At 34.6% G+C, this 24,131-nt stretch overlaps 1 protein-coding gene across 6 annotated transcripts in view; it reads right to left on the bottom strand.

Annotated features, from left to right (window-relative positions):
- LINGO2 (leucine rich repeat and Ig domain containing 2) overlaps positions 1-24,131 on the bottom strand; it is a 1,152,505-nt gene that overhangs the window by 722,092 nt on the left and 406,282 nt on the right. The gene's annotated exons all lie outside the window — the stretch shown is intronic.

Here is a 24,131-nt window from a genome sequence, read left to right as displayed (position 1 = left end):
GCTGCAGACCTTTCAGAGGCTTTTGAGGCAGAAAATTTTTTTAAATATGTCTGTTGCACTGTAACCATTATTCCTGTTGCCCTGAATATAAGTGGCTCCACGCCTCTACAGAAAATGATTAGTTGTCAATCTCCTGATGCCATAAAATGAAACAATCTACCCAACCCACTTCTTGGGAAAACCTGTGGCTGATGCAGTTTCTATCTGGAGAGACCAGTCCTGGAGATTGGAAATGAACGCCTACCAGACCCAGGGACAAAATGGTCAAGGGAAGTGTAACTCTGTAAAGATTACAAGGTGCCTCCAGATACAGAACACTAAGATACTATTAATGCTCAATATTAACTTGCTAAAAACAAAATGATATTTTTTATCATTCACATAGAACCTCCACAGGTTGCACTCTAGCCTTAGAAAGCTGGAAGCATTCTTTTCACTGTTTACTCTCTGGAAAAACCCGTGTCTATAGAAAAAAGATTTAAGGAATCAGTTTACTGTTCCCAGCATTATTTTCTTCCCGTTGTACTCCTGTTTATCTGGGAGAAAAGAGTCATATATAAAAGAAACACTAGCCATCTTTGGCTGTAAGGAGATAACATTGCACTGGCTCTCTCTAAATTTTCTCCATGAAGGAAGATTATGTCACTTACTGGAAAATCCCATGTCAAAAAATGTTGCAGAAAATTGATAGTGACGTTAAGTGCACTTATGGATATTTGATGAGTGTACCTTGCCAGCCCCTAGTCATCCTTCTGTAATTTTCAGGTTAGAGGTAAATGTCCATCTGCTTTATTCCTTCTCGCCTAACACGCTATAAGTCACCTTGTGAACCTGACTCCTCTTTCCTTCCCGTAAATGGTGAGTGCCGATGCGGATGTGGCCCAGCTTCCCCTGCATCACTTCTGTGATACCTATCATTTTTGCAGTTAACCTCTGCTCTTCCTAGAAGAGTCACATTTGCACATTACATAGCCTTCCCCGGAAGGCTTTTGCTACAACGTGGTGAACACTCCAGGATGTCACCATCTGCACAATGAAGATATCCACTCACATCCCCTATTGATCAAGAAAGGAAAGGAGAGACAATGGAACAATCTTTATGGAGTGACATCCACGACCTAAGCACCATCACTAAGTACGTAGTAGAAATTTTACACACATTATCTGTCTTTATCTCCACAGACATTTTAAGAAGTATAGCTGCCTCCGTTTTCCAGAGGAGAGAAGTGAAGCATATATATATATATATATATATATATATATATATATATATATATATATATATATATATATATATCTTATATATATCAACTTTCCCAAAGTCGCATAGCTTCTAGGTGGTGAAATCAGAACACAAACCTGTCTTAAGCCCATATGCTATTTCTTAATCTATTTTTTTTTTAAATTGGGCATACACTTTATAAACAATTAAGTAACTAAGTCTTAAGTGTGCCTTCACTGAATTTTGACAAACGCATATGCATGGGTAACCTGAACCACTATCAAAATATATAAAATTACCATCACTCTAAAAAAAGTTTCTTCTTGCCCTTAAATCCCACTTGCTATACCCACTGCTGCTTTGATATTTACACAGCATGGATTCATTCTGACATTTGTAGAATTTCATATAAATTGAATAATACAGCATGTGCCCTTTTATGTAAGGCTTCTTCCACTTAACATAATTGTTTTGATGTTTTCCATAGATGTTTCTGAGTAATATTCCACTTTATGATTATACCAGTTTGTCCATTTTCCTATTGATGGACATCTGGGTTGGTTCTAGTTTTTGATCTTTCTATTTTTTGGTTTTTCTTTTTCATTTTTGCCTTCTTCCCAAACATCTTTACCTTGCCAATCTTCATACTCTTTCTAGGTCATTTTTTTTTTCATTATTCTTTACCAGAATTTATATGTTGTGTAAGGTCTAATGGAAGAGACAGGGAAAGAGAGGAGAGGAAAGCTGCATGGAGACGGAATCATACTTTGTCTGCACTGCATGACATTTCATTTGCACACTGATTATAAACTTAAAGTGAAGTTTAGCACTTAATTTCTTTCACTAGTTATATATTTAAAAAATTAAGTTAATATTTCTGAATCAGCACTTATTCACTCATTATGTTTTATGTCTTTAATTATGATAATTAAAAATTTTTATATTTGATGATGTTTACCCATTAGAGCTCTTTTTCTCTCTTTAAGCATATTTAGTTACTATTCCGAATCATTCATAAGCCCCTGAAGTGGTATCATTATGTCTTATACAGATTCCTATTGTCTTACACAGTTATTGAAATTATTGTAAATTATTCTGAAATCACATGTCAGTTAAGAAACTTTCGTATTCCTTCCTAACTGCACATATTTTCTAACAATAAACATCCCTGTATTTATATATCTTGAAATTCTTTAAAAGGAGTAACAATTTTAACACATTGCTTGCAAATCTATGATCTGTAACAACATTCTTTTAATTATCACATCTGCTTTCTTACTACAGGTGAAAAAAAATCTCATTACTTAAAAAATTCAAACTTGTCAGAGCTTCTAGGGAATATTAAGCAGGCACATATTTTAAGGAGAAATATAATTAAGTATCCTTTGCAATGTCACAGAGCTTCAGATGACATTTAGGGAGTTGAGACTTCCTGTTTATAACCACCAAACGACAGGACATTTTGCTGTCCTCATTGAGCTGTGTAGAAGAGGATATCGTGTGAAGAATTCAAATGTCATTAAAAGACATAATGGACATAAACAGTTGTGTCACGAGTGCATGACTGCATAACATAAGAAACACTGAGGTAGAAATTATCTGGGCTTGTCTCAGGATCAGTAGATGATTCCAGCTAAAGCAGTTCCATGGAACTCACAGATTTTTGGTCAGATTTTTGGTTCTGACAGAAGCTGCCTCGTATGTTCATCATGCACACACACACAAATGGGTGCCATAGCTCAAAGCTGAGGAAAGGAGACCATGAGCAGAAGTAATAGTGTCACCTCGCTTGAAATGTGGCTCCTAATTCTGCGAATTATACCAGGATTGCTCTAGTCTCTAGCTTCTGTCAGACTATTGTAGGGTGAAGACAGAAGCTAGTACATCAGCAGGTATTGCTTAGGAGTCAGCCCAAGGCTGAAATCATCATCTTATTCTTAAATTGCCATGCAGTCTAAACACATTAGATAACCTCTCTGAGCCTCAGTTTCCTCATTTTTAAGTGCTTTCTTCAAATGGGTCTTGTGATGATTAAACAATATAACATAAGATTCTTTTAGCGAATGCTCAGTGAATATTGCTAACGAAAAGAGATAACATGTGTTCTGTGCTTTCGATGGGCCTCGTGTTATTCTAGGTGCTGATGGTAAGTTGCTACAAAATGATCCCCAAGAACTCATGCCTCCCGAAATTCAGACCCTGTGGAGTCTCTCCATACATTGAATCTGCATTGGACTTAAAACTTTTTTGACCCTGAGGATATAGTAGAAGTAACAGTTGGAAAGTTTTGGGTTGAGGCATTAAGAGGCTTAAGAGCTTTTGCTTTGAATTTCTTGCTTTCCTGGGCTGCCATGCTATCAACGAAGCTGGGGCTAGTCTCCTCCAGGAGGAAAGGCCACATATACAGAGACGGAAACGCTGCAGGATGAATGACACCATGAAAGAGGAGGCCCAGGCAGCCCCCAGCCACTCCAGTCGTCTATGCTGTGACACCAGACATGGGATATTCTAGCCATAGACAAATTGTCAGCTGACAGAAAACACACGAAGGAACCCCATCAACACTACAGGGTGCAAAGCCAGTCAACCGGCTGAACGCAGCCCAGGTTGCAGAAACATGACAAAATAAGTGGCCATTTTTTTAAGCTACTAAATTTGGGGTGGCCTGTTATATAGCAATGGTTAACTGGCATAGTTTACTGGTACAGCTAACTTGACGTTTATACTTTCATGAACCCCATTTTATAGGTAAGGACATTGAGTGACAGATAACTGAAGCACTTTTTCTGGAATGATGCAGCTAATGCCCGGCAGAGCAGGGATTCTATCCAGGCGGCCCTCCTGCCCAGTCACCACAGGAAGTGGCCTCTGGTTTTTGTCAGCTCTTTCCTTCGGACATAACAAGGCTAGATCTCAAGTCTTGGGCTCACTCATGCTTTTGGGGTATCTTTATGGAATCTGACCCAAATTCCTTCTTCTCTTAAGGTTTGTGCCTCTAATAAAATATGCTTAATAGTCAAAAGGCTAGATAGATAAAGAGATGATAGATAGATAGATGATAGATGGATGGATGGATGGATAGATGACAGATAGATAGATAGATAGATAGATAGATAGATAGATAGATAGACAGACAGATAGATGATAGATAGATAGATAGATAGATAGATAGATAGATAGATAGATAGATAGATACTATAAATTTGAGACTTGGCAATGATAAAGGAAAGGCATATCCTAAAGGGGAAGTTCATATGGATACATATTTTAATAGATATTTCCTGGATTTTGGTGACTCAGCATCCACTCTATTTCCTTTTTGCAATAGCATCTTAATTTCCTATTTGGGATTATCCCTCACCAACTGAAAAATGTGTGGTTCAGGGGTCGACAACAAGTTCTCCTGCCTCCTCTACCGGAGGAAGAAACATTAGTTCATGCTGAGGCTAATATGTACTTAGAATTGGAGTTTGTGGTGTGGAGTGAGGACAAGACTGCATGCATTGATTGATTCCACTTGTACTGTGTGAGCAATTCTTGTCATCAAAATTTCTGATTTTTATGTCAATTGCTTCAGCCTTCCCTGCAATCTTGAGATCTTTCGCAGCCCCAGACACATACAGTGTCCCCCGTTATCCACGAGTGATGCATTACAAGAACTCCAGTGGATGCCTGAAACCACAGACAATACTAAACCCTATATATACTATGTTTTCTCCTATACATATATACCTATGATCAAGTTTAATTTATAAGTTAGGTACCGTAAGAGATTAACAGCAATGCTAATGACATATAACAATTATAACAATAAATTGTAATAAAAGTATCTTATTGTACTGTACTCACCCAGGCTGAGGTACAACAGCAAACCTAGCACAAATTTATTTTTTCTTTCTTCACAATTTCACATATAGAAGATTTGTTCTTACTGTAGAACTTAGCAACCTTAGCATATGACTTTATTCTTTCCTAATTAAGTCATGAACTTTCACCTTTTCCCTTAAAGAAAGCACTTCTTTTTTTTAGTATAGGGTTTTTTTAAACATTTAATTTATTGGGTGACAATGGTTAGTCAAATTACATAGGTTTCAAGTGTATATTAAATGAAGCACTTTAGGACTTCTCTTTGGTTACCAAAATTGCCAGAATCACTACTCTTCTGCTTTGTTGCCATTTTTAAGTAACATCAGGGTTACTTGAACACAAGCACTGCCATACCACAACAGTGGATCTGATAACCAAGTTGGCTACTAAGTGACTAATAGGTGGGGAGCACATACAATGTGGATATGCTTGTTACACCCAGGGAGGATTCACGTCCTGGACAGGATGGAGCAGACGACACAAGATTTCATCACGCTACTCAGAATGGCAGGCAATTTAAAACATGAATTGTTTATTTCTAGAATTTTCTATTTAATATTTTCAGACTATAGTTGACCATAGGTAACTAAAACTGCAGAAAGTAAAACCGTATATGGGGAAGGATTACTGTACTTCAAATTAACTCTCTCTCACACACATTTTCTCTGTCTCTCAAAGCTAGCAACTACAGAAACCAAAGTAATACACATTCATGTGAATATGCTTTTAAAAAGTCTGATAATCCTAGATATCAACAACTTGTAACTGAATCTAGACATCCAGATAAGTTAACAATTTAGCATACGTAAATGTCCCATAGAACATGCTATTCATAAGGCCCTACGTTTTCAAGCATTCAGAACTCTGATTAAAAATGAGACTGATTCTGAAATTATGAGAGTAGCATAATCCTATAACAAAATTTGACAAGAGAAAATCACTTCAACAAAAGCAAAACTCACTACAACAAAAGCAAAACTCACTGCATATTAATTTCACGTATGACTGTATAAAAAAATCCTAAATAAAATATTATCAAATTATGCAGAAAATAATCAACAATGAAAAATCAGTTGATTTCCAGAATGCAGAGAAGGTTTAAAATTAGGAAATTTGTTAATATAATATCTCACATTAAAAGATCAAAACACAGACATCTGACATTATCAGTAGCATTTACTAGAAAATACAGATATTTTCAGTAGAATAGTTATTTTTGACAATAAAAAGTAATATTTTTGTTTAAAACTTTCATTTAACTAAAATTCAAAAATATTTTTTTAACATGAGAAATAATAAATCTCTGAAATTAAAAGCCAAAGGCAACATTTCCTAAATTGTTTTCTCAATTTTAATACATCTTAGCCATCAAATATGTCTCTATTCCAATAGATATAGAAATGGTAGTTTTAACAAATGATGTTTTATAGCAGTCTATTTCACAGTATTTGATATCAAATGTATTTGTTGGCATTCCCAAAAAAGCATGCAGGAGTATGTGTGTCTGAAATTTATTTTTTCTTACTCGATGATTATATCCTTTCATCATTGAGCCCTTTGGGCACTAGTCTTCAAAAAAATATATAGAAACAAATTTTATAGTAAAGGTGTCCCTATTAAATTCAAGAAAAAGGAAGAATACTCACTTATGCCACTATTATTAACATTTTCCTATTAATCTTAGCTGATTTTTTTTGAAAAGAAAAAGCAGGAATTAAGAAATATTGTAAAGGACAGACACATTTGTCCCAATGTTTTTCCAGACACAGTTGTCTAAAGCAAACACAAGAACATCAACCGAAAACTATTTGGAATAAAACAAAATTTTTACAACAAATAAAAGTTATGAATGGGGAGATTGGATATTATAAAAATCTATATCTTTGTTACAACATCAAGAAATGTAAATTCTGAGGGACACTGAGAAACAAAAATACATCGGGAAGAATAAATTAGGATACATTTTCCCAGACATTTGCTTTTTAATTATGAGGACCCTACTATAGAGATTTAACAATATTATAGAAGTATAATAGTACACAATATGTTCAGTAGAGGATGTAAAGTCAGAAGACAGACTAGAGTGCTCATGATAGATTCAATATGTTGAATAATTAAATATGTAATAAAAATTGCACTTCAAATAAAATAATAAGAGGATGAGATTTAATAAACTAGGTTGGCACAAGTAAGAGCTCTGCATTATATCTACACATAGATAAATTTCAAAGGAATTCAAGATAAAAAAGAGAGCAAATAAAAGAACTAAAGAAATATGTAGTTAAATATTAATTATTGGAGTTGGATTTGTCTTTCTAAGAACAGACACAATTTTTTTTCAATGAAAAGAAGTCTGGTTCAATGAAAAGAATCCATAAGAGTGAAAAAATATCTGAACAATAACAACAGATTATAAGAAAAGGTAACATATTTATGATAAAAAAGTTTCATAAATCAAAAAAAGAATAGAAATATTGACAAATAATATAATCTGTCCATACACATATGTGCACACACACACACAAATGCAGGCATTAAAATTATCAATAAAATATTTTAGAAGATTCAACCTCACTATAATACTGAAAAATGCAGATGAAATTGAACTGTTTTCTATCATTAAACTGAGAAAGATACCAATAAGGATAATACACAATATTGTTTAAAGTACAACTGTACTGTTAAAAATGCAATGATTTCTATCAAAAGAGAAATTCACATAATTTCCAAGAAGGAAATTATGTCAATTTGCAATTATAACTCCCCCAGAAATACATGTTATTTGATATGGCAATTCTACTTCTAGAAATTTATATTAAGGTTATTATCATGAGTATAAACAAAGATTCATATGTAAGAATAAGACAGAATTCACATAATTCACCAATGGAAGTGTGCATTCCAATTTTTTAGTATATTTACAGGATTCTGCAGCCACAACAACGTGTGCAACGACACAATCTGATTTTAGAACATTTGTTCATCCTAAAAGAAATCCCTTGTTTATTAGCAGTCAATCTCCATTCTGCGCCCCTGATTTGCAAACATTTCTATCTCTTCTCAATTTTTTTTCAGTACTAATCACTACATTTTTCTTTTATGAATTTAATTTGAAATGTCTCCTTTTTTCTTTTTAATTTTCTTTTTAAGACAGTATTATAAAATCAGCATTTTAATTTGTTTTCAGAGAATTAACCAACCAAACACAGGATTTTAGGTGTAGTCTTAAGGTTCTAAGTTTTCCTGTATTTAATTGTATAGTGCTCTGGAATTGCTTTTGCAGTTGGGCTGGTTACCTCTCAGTGCAGGCAGTTTAATGATATAGCATTCTAGAACTTTCAAGGAAAGACAGTTTTTAGGAAAACAAGAATTTACAAGTATGTCTGTCAAAGCTTCTAGTATGAAAGTAAACACATCCAAACATTTCAGATAATTATTAATTAAATCGATTGGGGTGACACTGGTTAATAAGATAAGTTTCAAGTGTACAATATTATAATACATCATCTGTATATTGCATTGTGTGCTTATCACCCGAAGTTGAGTCTCCTTCCGTCACCATATATTTGACCCAGGTAATTTTGTTTTGATTAAAAGGCACAGGGCTTTTCACCCTATGCCTACCTAATTTCCCCCTCACACCACACCAAAAGTAACTGATGATGACGATGTCTATGACGACGTGATGAGAATAAGAAATTGCATCCAACAGAGGTGCAATCCTGACTGTGTTTACGTGGTAAGGAAACATTGGCCATGGAATCAGAAACACTAGTACCATTTCTATAGTTTATTACTTTAACCAAACTTCTTCTTAACTAAATTTCTTCTTTGGATTGGAGTAAATAACTTCCAAAGTATCTTTCAGCATTAAGATACAAATAATTTATTACCAAATTGCATTATGCATTCTCTGTTAAATGTAAGATCAAGAAAACACAAACTATCAAAAACATCAAACCCAAACACCATTTTGGAAAACATTATTATCAATAATAGAATTTTGCTCTAAGGTTTTACTCCAAGTGCATTAGAGGTGAGTGTACTGAGGGCAGCTAACTAATAACTATTTTAATAAAAAAATGACAATTATTGTACATCCCCTTAAACATATTCATTTTCCTATTTCATAAGCATGCTAAATGAAGTAAGCAATATATTTTAGGACCCTACAATTTCATTTTATAACTCTCCCTTAGGTGAAACCATTCTTTAAAAGGCAAAACCTATTTCTGAATCTACTCAGCTTCAAATAACTCCTGACTAGACATGCTATATAATGTTTGAGGTATGTTATCCCTGGAAGGTGCCGGAGGGAAGCTCCTCTGGAGTTAATTTAGATTCAGGGAAGACAACTTTGTTTTTCAGATGAGTTTGAAATATATATTGAATTGGAAAAGAAGTTTATTAAAATGGTTGATGTTTTTAAAAGATTATATAAAGATATGTACAATAAAATAATAATGTAATTGTTATGAACTTGGCTTTTGGAGGTAAACAAAAAAAAAGGCTTAATACACAGTTCAGCTTTTTCAAGTAGTCATGTGACCCAGGGCCAGTTATTGAACCGCTATAAGTCTCAGCTTTGATGTTTATAAAATAAGGAGGAGAATATTACCTACCCCACTTATTTGATGTAAGATCAATAAAATGACATAAATAAAGCCCTTTGCACAGTCCCTGAAATGTATTAAGCACAGATAAATTGTAGCAGTAGTTAGATCGTTAGAAAAGTGGGCCCTGAAATTTACCAGCCTGTGTTTGAATCCTAGGCTAATCTAATCATTTGTTAGCTCTGTGACCTGGGAAACGTCTTTAACTTTTCCTGCCTCACTTTCTCCCCTTTATAAAATAAAGAAAATCAGGATATCCACCAGTGTTGTGGTAAAGATTACGTCGAATGCCTACATCAAGCACTTAGGAAAGTGCTTGACACATAGTAACTCCTAAAGAATATTAGCTATTATAGTTCTAATGGTTGAAGCTCAATTTTATGTCTTAATAAAACAACTGCAGATAATTTCAGTAGTGTTCATCAAAAGAAAGCAATACGGTATGGGATTTAAGAAGAAGCTATAAACATGAAAGAAAAACCTGTGTCAGTAATGTAGATACTGTTCTTTTGGGAGGTTGGAAGGTGTCAATATCCATATTTCACACTAACCCTCATTAGCAGGTAGGTCTCTACATACCTTAGAAGGCAAGGGCAGTCATTGTCTGCAATTTTACAGAGTAATTAAATACTACTCGGTTTGTCTTGATGGTGGTATCAGGGTTCTTGTTGTGGACTAGGGTGGATCTTTCAACTGGAGATCTCTCAACTCTTTTGACCCAATTCTAAACATCTAGGTAATATCTCCCTTACTCCAAGAAAAAAACAACATCAAAGGATATTGCTATTTGTGGACTATAATAAATTTTATACTCTAAGATCAAATCCCAGTTTCCCCACAGATGACACTTCTGTGTGTATTTAACATAGCCCACATTTGAGTTGCATTGTGCATTTTCTGGACAATGAATAAACAATAATGATAAAAATAATCATCCACAAAGATTTATTTTGTTAAGATGATTTCTGCCAAATTAGAATTTTTAACCCACAAACTTTCCTTATTAAGAAAGAATCCATGTTGTTGAATAAAATACTGCAAGAAAAAAGAAAAAAAATGGCATATCTAAACAACTAGCCATTGTTATGATTCGTTAGTAGAATACTGCTTTTAATGAGGGGAGAAGCACACCCCGATGTTTTTCATTAATTCACTAGATTGCTATCCTGAATATATTCTTCTTAATAACCTGGGATTGTCACAAACTAATCAGATTCTCTTTTCTATGAATAGTATCAAATTTGCTTGAGAGGTTTCTAAAGGGTTTGTTGCTGTTTTTATTCCCAGACTGAAGGCTGAATAAAATTGGTTAATTTTATGGACTAATTAGGACAATATATGTCTAATTATATTCTTTATTAAAAAAAGAAAAAGCCTCCTCCAAACATTTAGCAGTATAGACAAAATTGCCAAAAGTAATGATGTAAAATATTATAAAATGAACAATAAATAAAAACAGAGATAAATAAAGAACTAGATATAAGTAATTACCTAGCATATGGCAGCTAAACATTTTTATATAAATTCAATTGTTTTGGTGTGTAGTCACTCTCAATAAATCATATTTTCATTATACTGAAATACCTCGCCTTTACCTATTTCTTGCTTATGTACTAAAAGTCACACTCAAAAAAATATAAATGTAGTGACAAATTTCTGGCCTTCAGATCACCAATCCAACACGACTTTCAAAGCTTTCCACCATATAGTCTCTCTTTTACTTCATCCTAAAGCCTTTATTTCCTACTCCCCTGTATGATCACCTTTTCTCATCAGTTTCTAATCTCAACATTTCCCACGTGTATCAGACTTATCTCTGTGTTCAAATATCTTTCAGGGAAACCTTCCCCATCTGGAGAAAGTTCCCTTTATCCATTCAAGGCCAGAGTCTTTATTTTGTATTTATAAAACTATATTCAGCAGTCTAGTCCCATGTGCCTTCCTCTGAGTTTATTTTTTATTTTTATTTTTTTTTTATTACTTTCAGGTACACAAGACAAAGTAATACTTAGATGTTTATCATTTATATCCCTCACACTGTGTGAATGCCCCTCCCCCATCCACTATCCCTCTGCCAACTATAATTTTATATATAAATGTATATATGTATATATACATAAGTACATATATATATACATATATACATATATACATATATACATAATATACACACATATACATATATATGTATATATATATATGTATGTATATACTTACAAGAAGTGGAGTACAGCATTAGGAATAGAGACAGTGGAAATGTAATGGCTCTGTGCGATCTCTGAGTTTATTTTAAGAATGTTTATTTTGACTTGAAAATCAATATTGGAACCATAACTAGAGAGAGAGTAATGAGTTTTGGATTTTAAAAATTGTATTTATTTTTAGAAACCTCAGTTTACATGTCTACTCGTATAGGTGCCATAGAAAACTAAACTTTTTTATAGGTGCCATAGAAAACTAAACTTCTTTATTTATAAGTTTTATTGTCTGAATGAGTTCCATTCATTTATCTAGTTATGACCTGTTGGGTTTACTTTACCAAGTTTTAACTAATCAAAGGATTTAACCGAAATTTATAAAGCAGTTTTAACCTAATTAGTGTTAATTTCTACATCTTCCTTTTTGGAAATAGTCATTTTAAGTTTTGAGTTTGTGTTTTCAAATAAAATTCTGTCCATTGACTGAAGGATATGGAAGTAAAATACAGCAGGAAAAATAAAGATGGAATGGGGAACCTAAAGTCAATTACTATGACGAGACAGAAATTTTAAGACATTTCATAGATATGTTTATTTTAAAAATAAAGAAACCACTTCAGAGGAGGGAAGTGATTGGTCCAAAACCATAGATTATACAGTGGCTGAAAGAACGCTTTACAAAGTACCCACAGTAGGGTTAACTTTGTGAGCAGATGACCATATTATAATGAGCAACAGACTCTGGAGAATGAATATGTGAAGAGTTTGATTATTGTAATCAAATAAAATTCATAACCAAATTAATCTGATGTATAGTTAATGATTTGCATAATTATTATTGTGTTGAATGGTGATTAGTCATAATTGCTAAAGGGTTTACATAAATTAATATAATTAGTATTGCTCCTACTCAAACTAAATATTTCTAGAATTATCTGAAGAGAAAGAAAAGGAAAAACAACTAAAAGAAATGGGAAGCTGTCTTAATGGGAACCAAAAATTAGGAGGAATTTAGAGATAATTTAGCTTAACTCTCTCTTTATACTAATGAACAAAGTGAAAGAGAATGGAGTTATCTATTTGGGTACCTAACTTCAAAGTACAACCTATTTTTTTATTTTATTTTTTTCTCTTATTGATTCCCTGGCTCTGAAATCTGTAGAACTCAGACTTTGTCTTGTCAAGAGAGGAACTGGCAGTCATGTGAGCTGAGAGTAATAAGCTCTCATTTTTCATCTGTTTTCTAAGAAAAACCCCACCCCCGTCCCTTGCCCCATCTTATGCAGATGGAGGAATCTGGTAGAATATACCAAGACTCTAAAATACTACCCTCGCAGAGAGTCCTAAACCAAAATTTAGTGGGAAGGGAAACACACATTCTAAAGGACTGAAAGGAAAAGAGAAAAGTGCTATGAGAACACACTCTTCCGGGTCACACTGCTTCACCAGTTGCCAGCCTGGTCACTTTCCCTATTCTCACTTTCCCAATTGGAAAAGCAATGATTCATTGTGGGAAAACAACAGATTTGGAGTCAAACATGTTTGTGTCTAATTGGCTACATATTCTTGGGGAAGTCAACCTTTTTGAGCCCCACCTTCTTCATCTGTTACGTGGCAGAATTCATTTTTATTATATCTCACATAACTCCTGTTGGAATTAAATGAGATAATGTATATGAAGTTGAATTATAGTATTTGGCACATCATTGTGGGTAGGCAATATGCAATGGACATTTTGAGCTCTTACATGTCTTGCTGAGTGTGCCAAAATTATAAGACCAAGACAATTCTTTCATCTCAGAAGTGAACCGATGCACTGCAATAATGCATCATGAAGTCCAGCAATATAATTAGTCTCCCTCAGGCCAAAGAAGAGGCTGGCTCACTGATTGCTATAAAAGTCGTGTCTCAGATACACTCAGCATGTCCCTTCCAAAGGGACTTAGCACTTGGTGTTTCCTCTGTCTGAACAGGTTTGCATTGAATCTACAGACCAATTTGGGGAGAATTGCATCTTAATATTTACTCATTTGAGTCATAACTAAGGTATATCACTTCACTATTTTGGGTCCTTTTCATTTCTCACAGCAATATTATATAGCTTTCAGTGAACAAATATTGTACATCGTTTGTCGGATTTGTCCCTTTATATTCATATATATATATATATATATATATATATATATATATGATTTTGTAAATGGCAATTATTTTAAACTAAATTTTAAAGTGGTGGATTCCCTAAGCTTGAGGGTTTCTTTTTCCTACAAAAAACTCCATTATATAAGCACAGGTTCCATCTGGCTTCCATGCCACCCTGTAGATTCGGGACTTGGGTATACGAGTATACCTATTATGATACTCGTGACAGTATTTTGCCATGAATAATGAGTCTTTTGTCTCTGACTCAGAAGTCTCATTTGTCATGGAACTTATTAGCTCTTTCCACATCATCATGCTTATTTAAATAGCGTAAAACCCAGGTTATAATTTGCATTCAAGAAAGGGTAATCATTACATAAGTATTGTTTTTATTCATTTGAGCTAAATAACACACATTGAAGAATAGTAAAATAGTCAGACATGCTTCATATAATCTCACAGTAAGCCATTAGACAGATATCGTTAAATCCATTTGAAAAATAATAGTAGAGAGACTCAGGTTTGAACAGTCTGAATATATTATGTAAGCATTGCATTCTTATTGGCATCAGAGGGTGGGGGATTGGTAGTATAACAAATACAGGTAGAATGATACTTTAAATAACTTACCTTGATAATGTTGCCCAAAACAGCTGTGGCCCTTCTCCTAGAGACCAGACACAGTTGATTTCCAATCAAGTGAAGTGGGGTAGCCAATGGGAGATAACTCCGTAATAATTCATTCAGAAGACTGGCGGTAGAGGACAAGGGATGTACCGCTAACCGAGAACATTCAATACTCTACATGACCATTCACGCTACAACTTAAAGGGAAATGCACAGAGAGCTACACTATTATACTGTATTCTACATGTTCATATATAATGGACATGAATTTTCCACAGGAGAAAATCACAGAAACCTTCTCTGTGAAATACTTTCCATAGAATATTGAAAATGCCTCAGATATATTCAGAAGTAAGTGATTCAACAGTCTCTTTCCCATATTTACCACATTGAGCATAATGGATTCACGAGGCTCACAGGAAGTTGGAAACCATTCTATTTGGCGCCTAACTCTATCGAAGTCCTACCTCTCCTTATCTTAACCGTGAGGTACCAGTACTTGTTTGGACTCTGTAATGAAGAGTAATGATTTGGGAATATGGCAGCTGAATTTTGCATTCTGGCTCTCCTATTGTCTGGTTTTGTGCCTGCGGCCAGACAAGTTATTGAAACTCTATGGGCCTCATTTTACATATATATATATAAAATGGAGATGATACTACTCCCTGGGAAAGGTCACCCTGGCTGGCATAAAGTAGGTGCACAGTGAATGGGACACGTGATTGACACTTCCAGGTCACACAGCACCCCGGTGCAAAAGACGGACTGTGATCTGGAGACTCTTGATATATCACAGTATAAGCAGCTGGAAAGCTTTCTTGTCCTGTGGCTCCAGAGAAGATTACTCACACAAAATCCCAGAGGAACAATTTGGAAGGGGTTCAGGGAAGTGCTCACAGGTCTACACTTGCACAATAAGAGTGGTCCCAGGAAAAACACTTCAGGAAGCAGGGTGCTCTTGATGTGAGGCTGAAGTATTGCTTAGCACATCGGGGCTTCTCCAAAATCTTCCTTTGACTTAAAATCTCTCTCTCTCTCTCTCTCTCTCTCTCTCTCTCTCTCTCTCTCTCTCTCTCTCTCTCTCTCTCTCTCTCCCAGCCCCCCAGAGAAAGGTATTCCATTCATTCAGCTGTTACCCACTCACTGAGGAAAAAAAAAAAAAAACAGAAATAAGACAAAGTTGCAAATGTGAAGGCATAATCAAGAAGGAAATTGTCTCTTCAGAGACAGTCCTCAAAGAAAGATTATGTCCTAAATCAGAGCACTTAATATTTTGCATGGCAATTAAACCTGAGCTGTTTAAAATTCCAAGAATATGCTACAATATACCTGAGGACTGAGAGGCTATGGCAGGGGATGAGGGGTAGCTTTCAATTTCTGTGTTGCTGTTTGTATTTAATCCTAAATAAGAAAGCAGATCTGGGGTCAGGAATGGAAAGGTGATAAGGGACACTGGAAAGAGAATATCATACAAGTTAAGAGACTTATTTTTGAATCAAAGAGAGCCAGATCCAAATCCTGGCTGTGTCACTAGTAGGTAAACTTGGCAAGTAACTTAACCTCTCTCTGTGTCCTGGCAGAGGAGTATATACAGGCAAGAGAGGAGAGGAATTCTTTGTGGGGGTGTCATCTGAGTTAAAAAGATAATGTGTAGAAAGCACTCAGCACTTAATAAATATTCAATAAAAGGGAAATCATTATTACTTGAGAGTAAAAATGTTTGCATTCCACAAATTTTTAACTTTTGCATAGATTATGCTATTTTTCTTACTTTAACTCTTATTAAACAAGAACATAAGACACACACACGCACGCACACACGCACACACGCACACACACACACACACACACAGTATATTTTAATAAAACACCCTCTACTGAAGCTAGGTGTTTATATTATATTTCCTTACAGAGTATTTCCCAACTACCCTTAAAAAGCAATACGTAATAAATATAATACTCCTCCTATGAATGAGACAAGTAGATGTTCCAAAATAGCTACTCTATACTGAATTTGTTCAACAAATTATTGAAAATGTTTGGTCTAACCATGCCATTGCAGACATCAACTATCACTGAGAGTTATTCACAGGTACCTTTCCTCAGTCTAAGAAAGGGAAACAAGATTTCCAAATAAAAGAGCCAACATGAAAAAGACAAAAACAAACAAACAAACAAAAAAAAAAACTTTGGGTGATTTCTCTCTCCCATAAAACACTTATTAAATTTTCTATTCAATGTCACAAAACATACAGAAACATTCTTTGAAAAAATATAAATGAATTCTAGGATACATTTGATTTTAACAGAGGAAAAGAAAATGACAGGAGAAATAGGTTTTGGACATTTCTCTAGCAAAACCGTTTCTATATATTTAGAGCAGCAGCCCAGCCCTCAGTACAGAGAGCAATCATTTCACCATTTGGTTGAATAACAGTGGCTGAGAATCTACTGGGCATGGAAAGGCTGTACTAGCTACCCTGAGGAAATGCAAAGGAAAAGTCAACAAGTTCCTGGCCTTGAGGAGTTTAAAGTTTAACAGGAAAAGGAGCAAGCTCATGAGAGGACAAAAACCAAAACCAAACATAAAAAACATATGTTTGCTTGTTAAGGGCACATAAGAAAATAACCATCTTTTCAGTATTATATAAGTTCCACTCTGATAAGAAGATAATACTGTCATGGCTTAATCTGGTCAAAGAAAAATAAGAAAAATGACATCTTTCTGTAATACCCTTAAGAAAAATAACCTCTTACAGTGATACTCTTATATGAGTAAAAACAAATTAAAAATGAGAGGCTTAATCCTTTCTCTTGAAAATAAGAGGAGAGACTCCCCTCCCCTCCTTTTTCTTTGAGCATTTACTTTAGAAAACTTTCTCATTATAAGTACTTTAAATTGTGTATACATTGTTTGGAAAACTAGGTAGGCTATTTGTCAGTTTTATAACTTTGGAGTGTTTCTCTCAAAGACCTGAGAGCCATAATTTTGAAACATAAACACTCAGACAGCGAGCGCCCCTATCTCCCAGTTTCTGTGGGAGGGTGGGAGCCTAACTTTGGTGGGTACCTTGCTCTAAGTTGTAAAGGTAACTCCTTCCATAAAGGTAGGAAGAATGTTCTTCCTTCTAGATAAATCCAATTAGCCAACACAGATGCTCACCCCTGTTACTCAGTAAAGTTAGGGTGAACTATGAGTATGAGTGACAAATGGTGCTGTCAACTCTCCTATTTGAGGACTAGTTATTGAGTACCTTGAAAACTTGCATGGAATGGGTTCTTGTCTGCTTGGCTATCTAACTGGGTGAGATTTCTTTCTCTTTGCCTTCTCAGAGGATTGCCTGTGATGTTTATTTCATTCGGGTTTAATGCTTATTCAATAATACAACAGTTTTCTCTCTCTAGTATATACTTTTGTGGAGAGGATTTCTGAGTTGTGAGAAGATTTTTAAAATTCTATTTTCCCACATGTCAGTTAGTGGTATTCTTGCTTTCTAAAGTTTAGCACAAGAACTTAGAATATCAAACAGTATTAACTTACCTAAACTGGGGTAGACAAAAACATAAATAATTTTAAATGGCCTTTAATATTTATTTTTGTTTTAATTGCCCTATTTACAACAATACCTCGATACAGGAGCTATTATGATTTTTGTGTCATGGGTATACATTTGTAAAGGTGGCTAAACTACAAAAAAAAGTAATAAGAAAGAAAAAAAGGAAGGAAGGAAGAAGGGAAAAAAAGGAAGAAGGAAAGAAAAGAGGGAATGAGGGAGGGAAGAAAGGAAGGGAGAAAGGGAGGGAGGGGTCAGTGGAAGTGAACGAAGGAGGGAGGGGTTTGAGGAAAGTAAAGAGCTAAGTTCTAAGTACAAATTTCATCTGGCTTGTGACTGCCAATAGGTTACAGTGTCTCCATCTTTAAAGAGAAGATAATGTTATCTATTTCACCATTTATGCTGTTGTTTTAAGTACAAGTCAGTGGCTCCAGAAGCCCCTCCAGACAGCTCATCCCAATCACAGGCTTCTCTCTCAAAAAGGACTGTGCTAATTTTTATATTGATTACTTTCTTGAATTCCTTTCTGATTTTTATTACCCTAATATGCATCCTTAGACACTATAGTTTAGTTTTTCCCATTCAAAGAAATTGTTTATGTCTTTTAGGTTTGTTTCAATCTACAGTTTACCCCTCTATCTCTTTCTTATGAGCTTCTGTTAAAGAACAAAGGCCATTTACCCTGCAGGTTTCCCCCCAGTCTCATTTTTCTATTGTTATTATAAAACTGTTAACATGCTTTTATTCCCACTATATTTCCAGGTTGATCAGACTCAGGCTTAATTCCTTTGACAAGACTGTAGATAGGGTCTTTTTTTTTTTTTCATCAGGAGGCACATGATATCTAGTTTTCTCCTTTTATGTGATGTTAACAGCTATCAATACTCACCGCAGACCCATTTATTCACTGGAAGTGCAAAATAGTGATATTTGAATTCTATCATTGTATTTTATTAAGTGGAACACATGTATAAAAACATGTTTTCCTTATAAAGAGAAATTATCCTTTCTTTGGCTACCCAGTTATGGGAATATGGGGAAAGGAAAAGAAGTGCTTGATGCTTGCTCATTATTTGTTAATTTAAAGGTAATGAATTGGTTCCTAGTCATCCTGGAAAGGTAAATGATTGTTTTTTAACATTATTATGAACTCATGAATTTCGACATATTTTATAGGTTTCAATACATTGAAATTGGTATCTTAACAAAAGCTCAAGCTGATCCATCCTTAGGCAGTGGGAGCCTCTTTAGGTTGGTTCCTAGGTCTGTTTGATATTATCTTTAGAGGTGTTGATATATATTATTTGCTATCAGATATGACAGGATGTTCCAGACTTATACAGGTTCTGCCCCAAAATCAAGATCAATTATTCCCCAAGAAACACTGGTTTCTTTTAGTGAGAAATGGCATTTAAATTCTATAAAATGAGCACTAAGGATGCTCATTGTTAGTAGTTGTCATATTTCTAGACCTGTTCAGTAGAATGAAAAATACACATACATAATATATACATATGTATACACACATTTACTTTTTAGATTTGTCATCTCATGAGTATATTCTGATATTTACAATTCAAATATAGTACTACATGGTTTTACTGATTTTTTTCTATATTATATCTATGTCTTCTTCTAAACTGAGAATCTTGATTCTCATGAGCACATGATAAGACAAGAATATTCCATAATTTCTCATTTGCTTTATCCAATGTTATACACACAATATATACCTAATAGTCTTCATATAACAGTACATATGTAACTAATGTTTTTTTTTCCACTCTGAGAACGCTTTCAAGGATAAAATTAAAGTATTCTGCATATATATTTTTTCATTTGTTTTATCCCATATTATACAAACAGTAGTAAGAGTATAGCAATACTATCATCACCAATTGTAATCCTGAGTAATTTTTTGGAATCTCTATCCCCATTCTGCTTCCTATTTTTTTAATTTAATGGTTATTGTACATATGCATTATCAAAATACTCAGCCATAAATATCTATTAATTCCTTTTTAGCCCTTATTTAATCTTAGTTCTACAGGTAAGTATGTATTTAATGCTCACCACTGCTTCTTCTTCTTTTTTTTCTTTTTTTTAGTTTCAGGTGCACAAGACAAGGTAATACTTAGACGTTCATCATTTGTATCCCTCACACTGTGGACCCCCCTCCCCTATCCCTCTGACATCGCACCGAGCCATCACATTATATATATAAAATTCTAGTTGGCATTCATTATTGTTCAGCTTCAGGTGTACAGTACACTGATCAAGCATCTACATCTTCCCTGAGGTTCACCACTGCTTCTTGATATCATTGTTTCTTTGGGCATTTTGCTTACATGAAGCTTTTCTCTAGTAGATTCTTCAGGAAGAACTCAATAGGAAAACATTCCCTCAGCTCTTGCATTACGATAAATATTGTATATGTCCTTTATATCTCAACATAAGTTTTACTGGATAGACTATCTGCCTCACATTTTATCTTCTTGAATATTTTAATATTACTCTATGTCTTTTTGGCACAAGACATTGCTGTTAAAAAGTCTGACAATGATCTAATTTAATTTTCCCTTTAAGTCATATGCTTTTTTACCTAAATTCCCAAAGAAATTTCAGTTTTAAACTCCATAATTTTATTAGAGAATTTTGATTTTGGCTATCCTACATCATCATTCTCATTGTATTCTTTCAATGTGTTTTCCAGTCTTTTATTTTCTCAGGACATTTTCTTGAATTATAATACTCATTATTTATTCTGATTTTCTGCTTTGATTTATTTCTTAACTCATTCCTATCATCTGTGGAATAGATCTTTTCCTATGTTTAATCTTTCATTTACTAATGGGTGTTCTTCTGCTTCTCATTCTATTTTTTAAATATAATCATGTTATACAGGCTTTGACATCATTACTCTTGTGTTAGCTCAGTTTTGTTTTAGTTTCCCTGAACTTTTAGGGGGAAGTTTAGTCCAGATAGCTTTTCTCACTTCGAAGATCTCCCCTTCTGTTGTGTTTGGGTAGTGTTAAACACCTGGTGGCTTGCTTTCTGGTATTTAACTCTATTTTCTCACAAGGTGCGTCTAGATATTTTTTTCTTTTGACTCCATTGTCTCTGTCCAGTTTTGTGTTGACTCCATGCCTAGAAGTTTCTCTGCAGTGTGGTGCACTGTTGGAGAAGAGTGCTCTGCTATTCAATTATGAGAGTTCACTGGGTCTAGAACATTCCAGTGCCTCCAGATCTTCTTACTGCGTGCGCTTGCGCTCACTTGTGATTGGATGGGTAAAACCCCATCTCTTTTAGCAGCTATTCTCAGGTTGGTCCACTGTCCCTTCCAGGTGGTCCCTCCAACTCTCTGGGGGTTCTCTTATTAAAGATTCGCAGTCCCCCTACTTCTTGCAACACAGATGTGGATACCATGCACTCTTGTGGCTACTGGTGTCTTAGCTTCATTCCATTGTAAATATTATCCATAGATCTCTGCTTTTGTGATTTGGTTAACTGCCATTTCATATGGGGATTTGGAAAGACACAAAAACATGCTTCCACTGTCACCTGTCTCCTTAGAATTCCACATTGCGGTCCTTAGTATACCATAGTTTCATTATGTGTTGCATTAGATTTAATTAAATAACAAAGTGAATGATAAGTTAGGAAAATTCTTTGTAAATCACAAATCTTTAACAATATATACTTGTATATGTTATACATAACTTATACAAATATAAACATGTTGATATGTAGTATGGCATAAGAGAAAATAGGACGTACTGGGAAGAGATAAAAGTGTGATCACCCTTTCTTCAAGGAAAAATTGGTAGATAGTCAAGGAAGTCATTGTTGATCAGATCAAAGGGCAGAATCTCTGCCATTAGTTTTACTCTCCTTTACTCTGGTTGTGTATATTCAAAATCATCCTGGCTTAATGGAAAAACTAAAAGACATTGATTTAGACATAGATAAGGATCACCTAACTGTAAGTGTCTCATTAGCCAAGTGCTGAAGGCCATTTGCTATCAACCTGATCTTACAACCAAGTCTTACAAATTGGGGAACTACCAACTGGTCTCACCTTAAAAACAAATGCTGCCTGAGACTCCTTTGATTTGCACATCAGAAGTCCCTTCTCTGTTGCAGTGGTAGTTTACATAGGTCTGCTAGCTTATAAAGATCTCATGAACAAACCAGTTCATTAAAAGATCAGCCTCAAGAATCAAAATCAATGAGAATATAAAATGAAAATAATTACATTTTTGGTAGAAATAACCTGCATTAAAAGAAAAGCAATTAAAAACTCTTCAACATTATCTATTATCTTCTAGAATTTAATATTACAAGTAGGATATCTGACGCCAGTCTGGCTATCTCTTCTGTGACTGAGATCCTCTCCCTACCCTCTTTTCTTCACTTGTTTTCTATGTGTGGGGATAAAAGGGACAGGTATCATGTAGGTCAGAAGTATGAGGTTTAGAATCAACCAGATGTTATTTAGTGTCCCACTAAATAAAGAGCCACGTGCAAGTTGTGGGAGCCGAGGGAAATTATTTAATCTCTCTAATCCTCAATTTTGTCATCAACAAAATGGGGATAATAACTATCTAATACTTAGAAGGTTGTGAAGTTCAATGCTAGGATGTGTTTAAAGTGGTTAGTAGCAACCTTTTAGTAAAGGTTACCTATTATATTACAATGCTTTATTACTACAGCTACTATTAGCTTTGATCTTCATAATTCAGAAATCTCTCTAGAATATATCTAGGTATAGATCTTTTTAGTATCCACGAATAGTTTCATAAAACCTTTCATTTATACATATCATAGTATTTTCACATTTTATTGGCATAACATTTTTACATATCTGTATTTATGAAAGAACCTACCTTTTTAACTATTGTATTTTATACCTAGCACAGTGCACTGCAGACATTCAATGTATATTTGTTGAATAAATGGGTAAATTAATTCAAAATTAATTTTCTCAAATATCTAGGTATGAGGAAAGAGATGCTTTGGATAAAAATAGAAAATCACTATACCTCATTTGTACATTAATAAATTGGCAGTGGCTTATATATCTTGCCTTGTAAGGTTGAGTATTATGGTAAGTAACCTTGCTTTGGTCTTCATTGAGTAACTGATAAAATCTAGCTCTCATCCTGAAAAATCTAATCAGATTCCAGTCTCAGATAACGTACCAAAACAAAACAAAACAAAACCAAAAAAAACCCTGGAGGCTCTGCTTGAGCAGTTCCTCGGACTTTCTTTTGAAAAACCAGTCTTCTCGGTCAAAAAACTGCAGCTATCCACTGAAGACCAGTTAAATGCATGTATGTAACATCAGCCTCACTTTTGGCTACTTCTGAGCACACATGAATAAACAGTAAAATGAGACCCCAGCTTAGCAATTCTTCAGTAAATGAATGGGAAACCATGCTCGAGGCAGTTATTGATATTACTAAATGGCCCTTGAAAATTGCCTATTGGAGCTGAACGCATATCCTATTTCTCCTAGGCCTTGCATTTTCTTTAACTCTTCTTTGGTACTTTAGTACTATATGCTCTCTTGCCTAGGAAGTAATAGGCTTCATAACCAAGGCTGCAGGACACTGGATAAACCCTTCCAAATAACACTTCAAGACAAAAGTTAACTTCAAAGCTGCATTCCATGGAGATAAATACAAATAGTCAAGGAGGAGCTCTGAGGCTCCAGTAGGTAAGTTCCATGCTTAAAATGGCACGCCTATCAATCTGTAAGGTGAACTCAGACTTTCTTAATCCCACTCACCCACGATGGCATGTCACTTATATGGAGCTGGCATTTAAACCTCTTATTCTAACCTCCTTACATGATATTATGTTGCCTTGAGATGAGTGAGGGAATATCGTCAAACAATAATCAAAT

This window comes from Rhinolophus hipposideros, assembly GCF_964194185.1.
Source record: "Rhinolophus hipposideros genome assembly, chromosome: 11".
Lineage (NCBI taxonomy): Eukaryota > Metazoa > Chordata > Mammalia > Chiroptera > Rhinolophidae > Rhinolophus > Rhinolophus hipposideros.
Note: the sequence above shows the minus strand (reverse complement) of the source record. Positions and strands in the feature narration are given on the sequence as shown.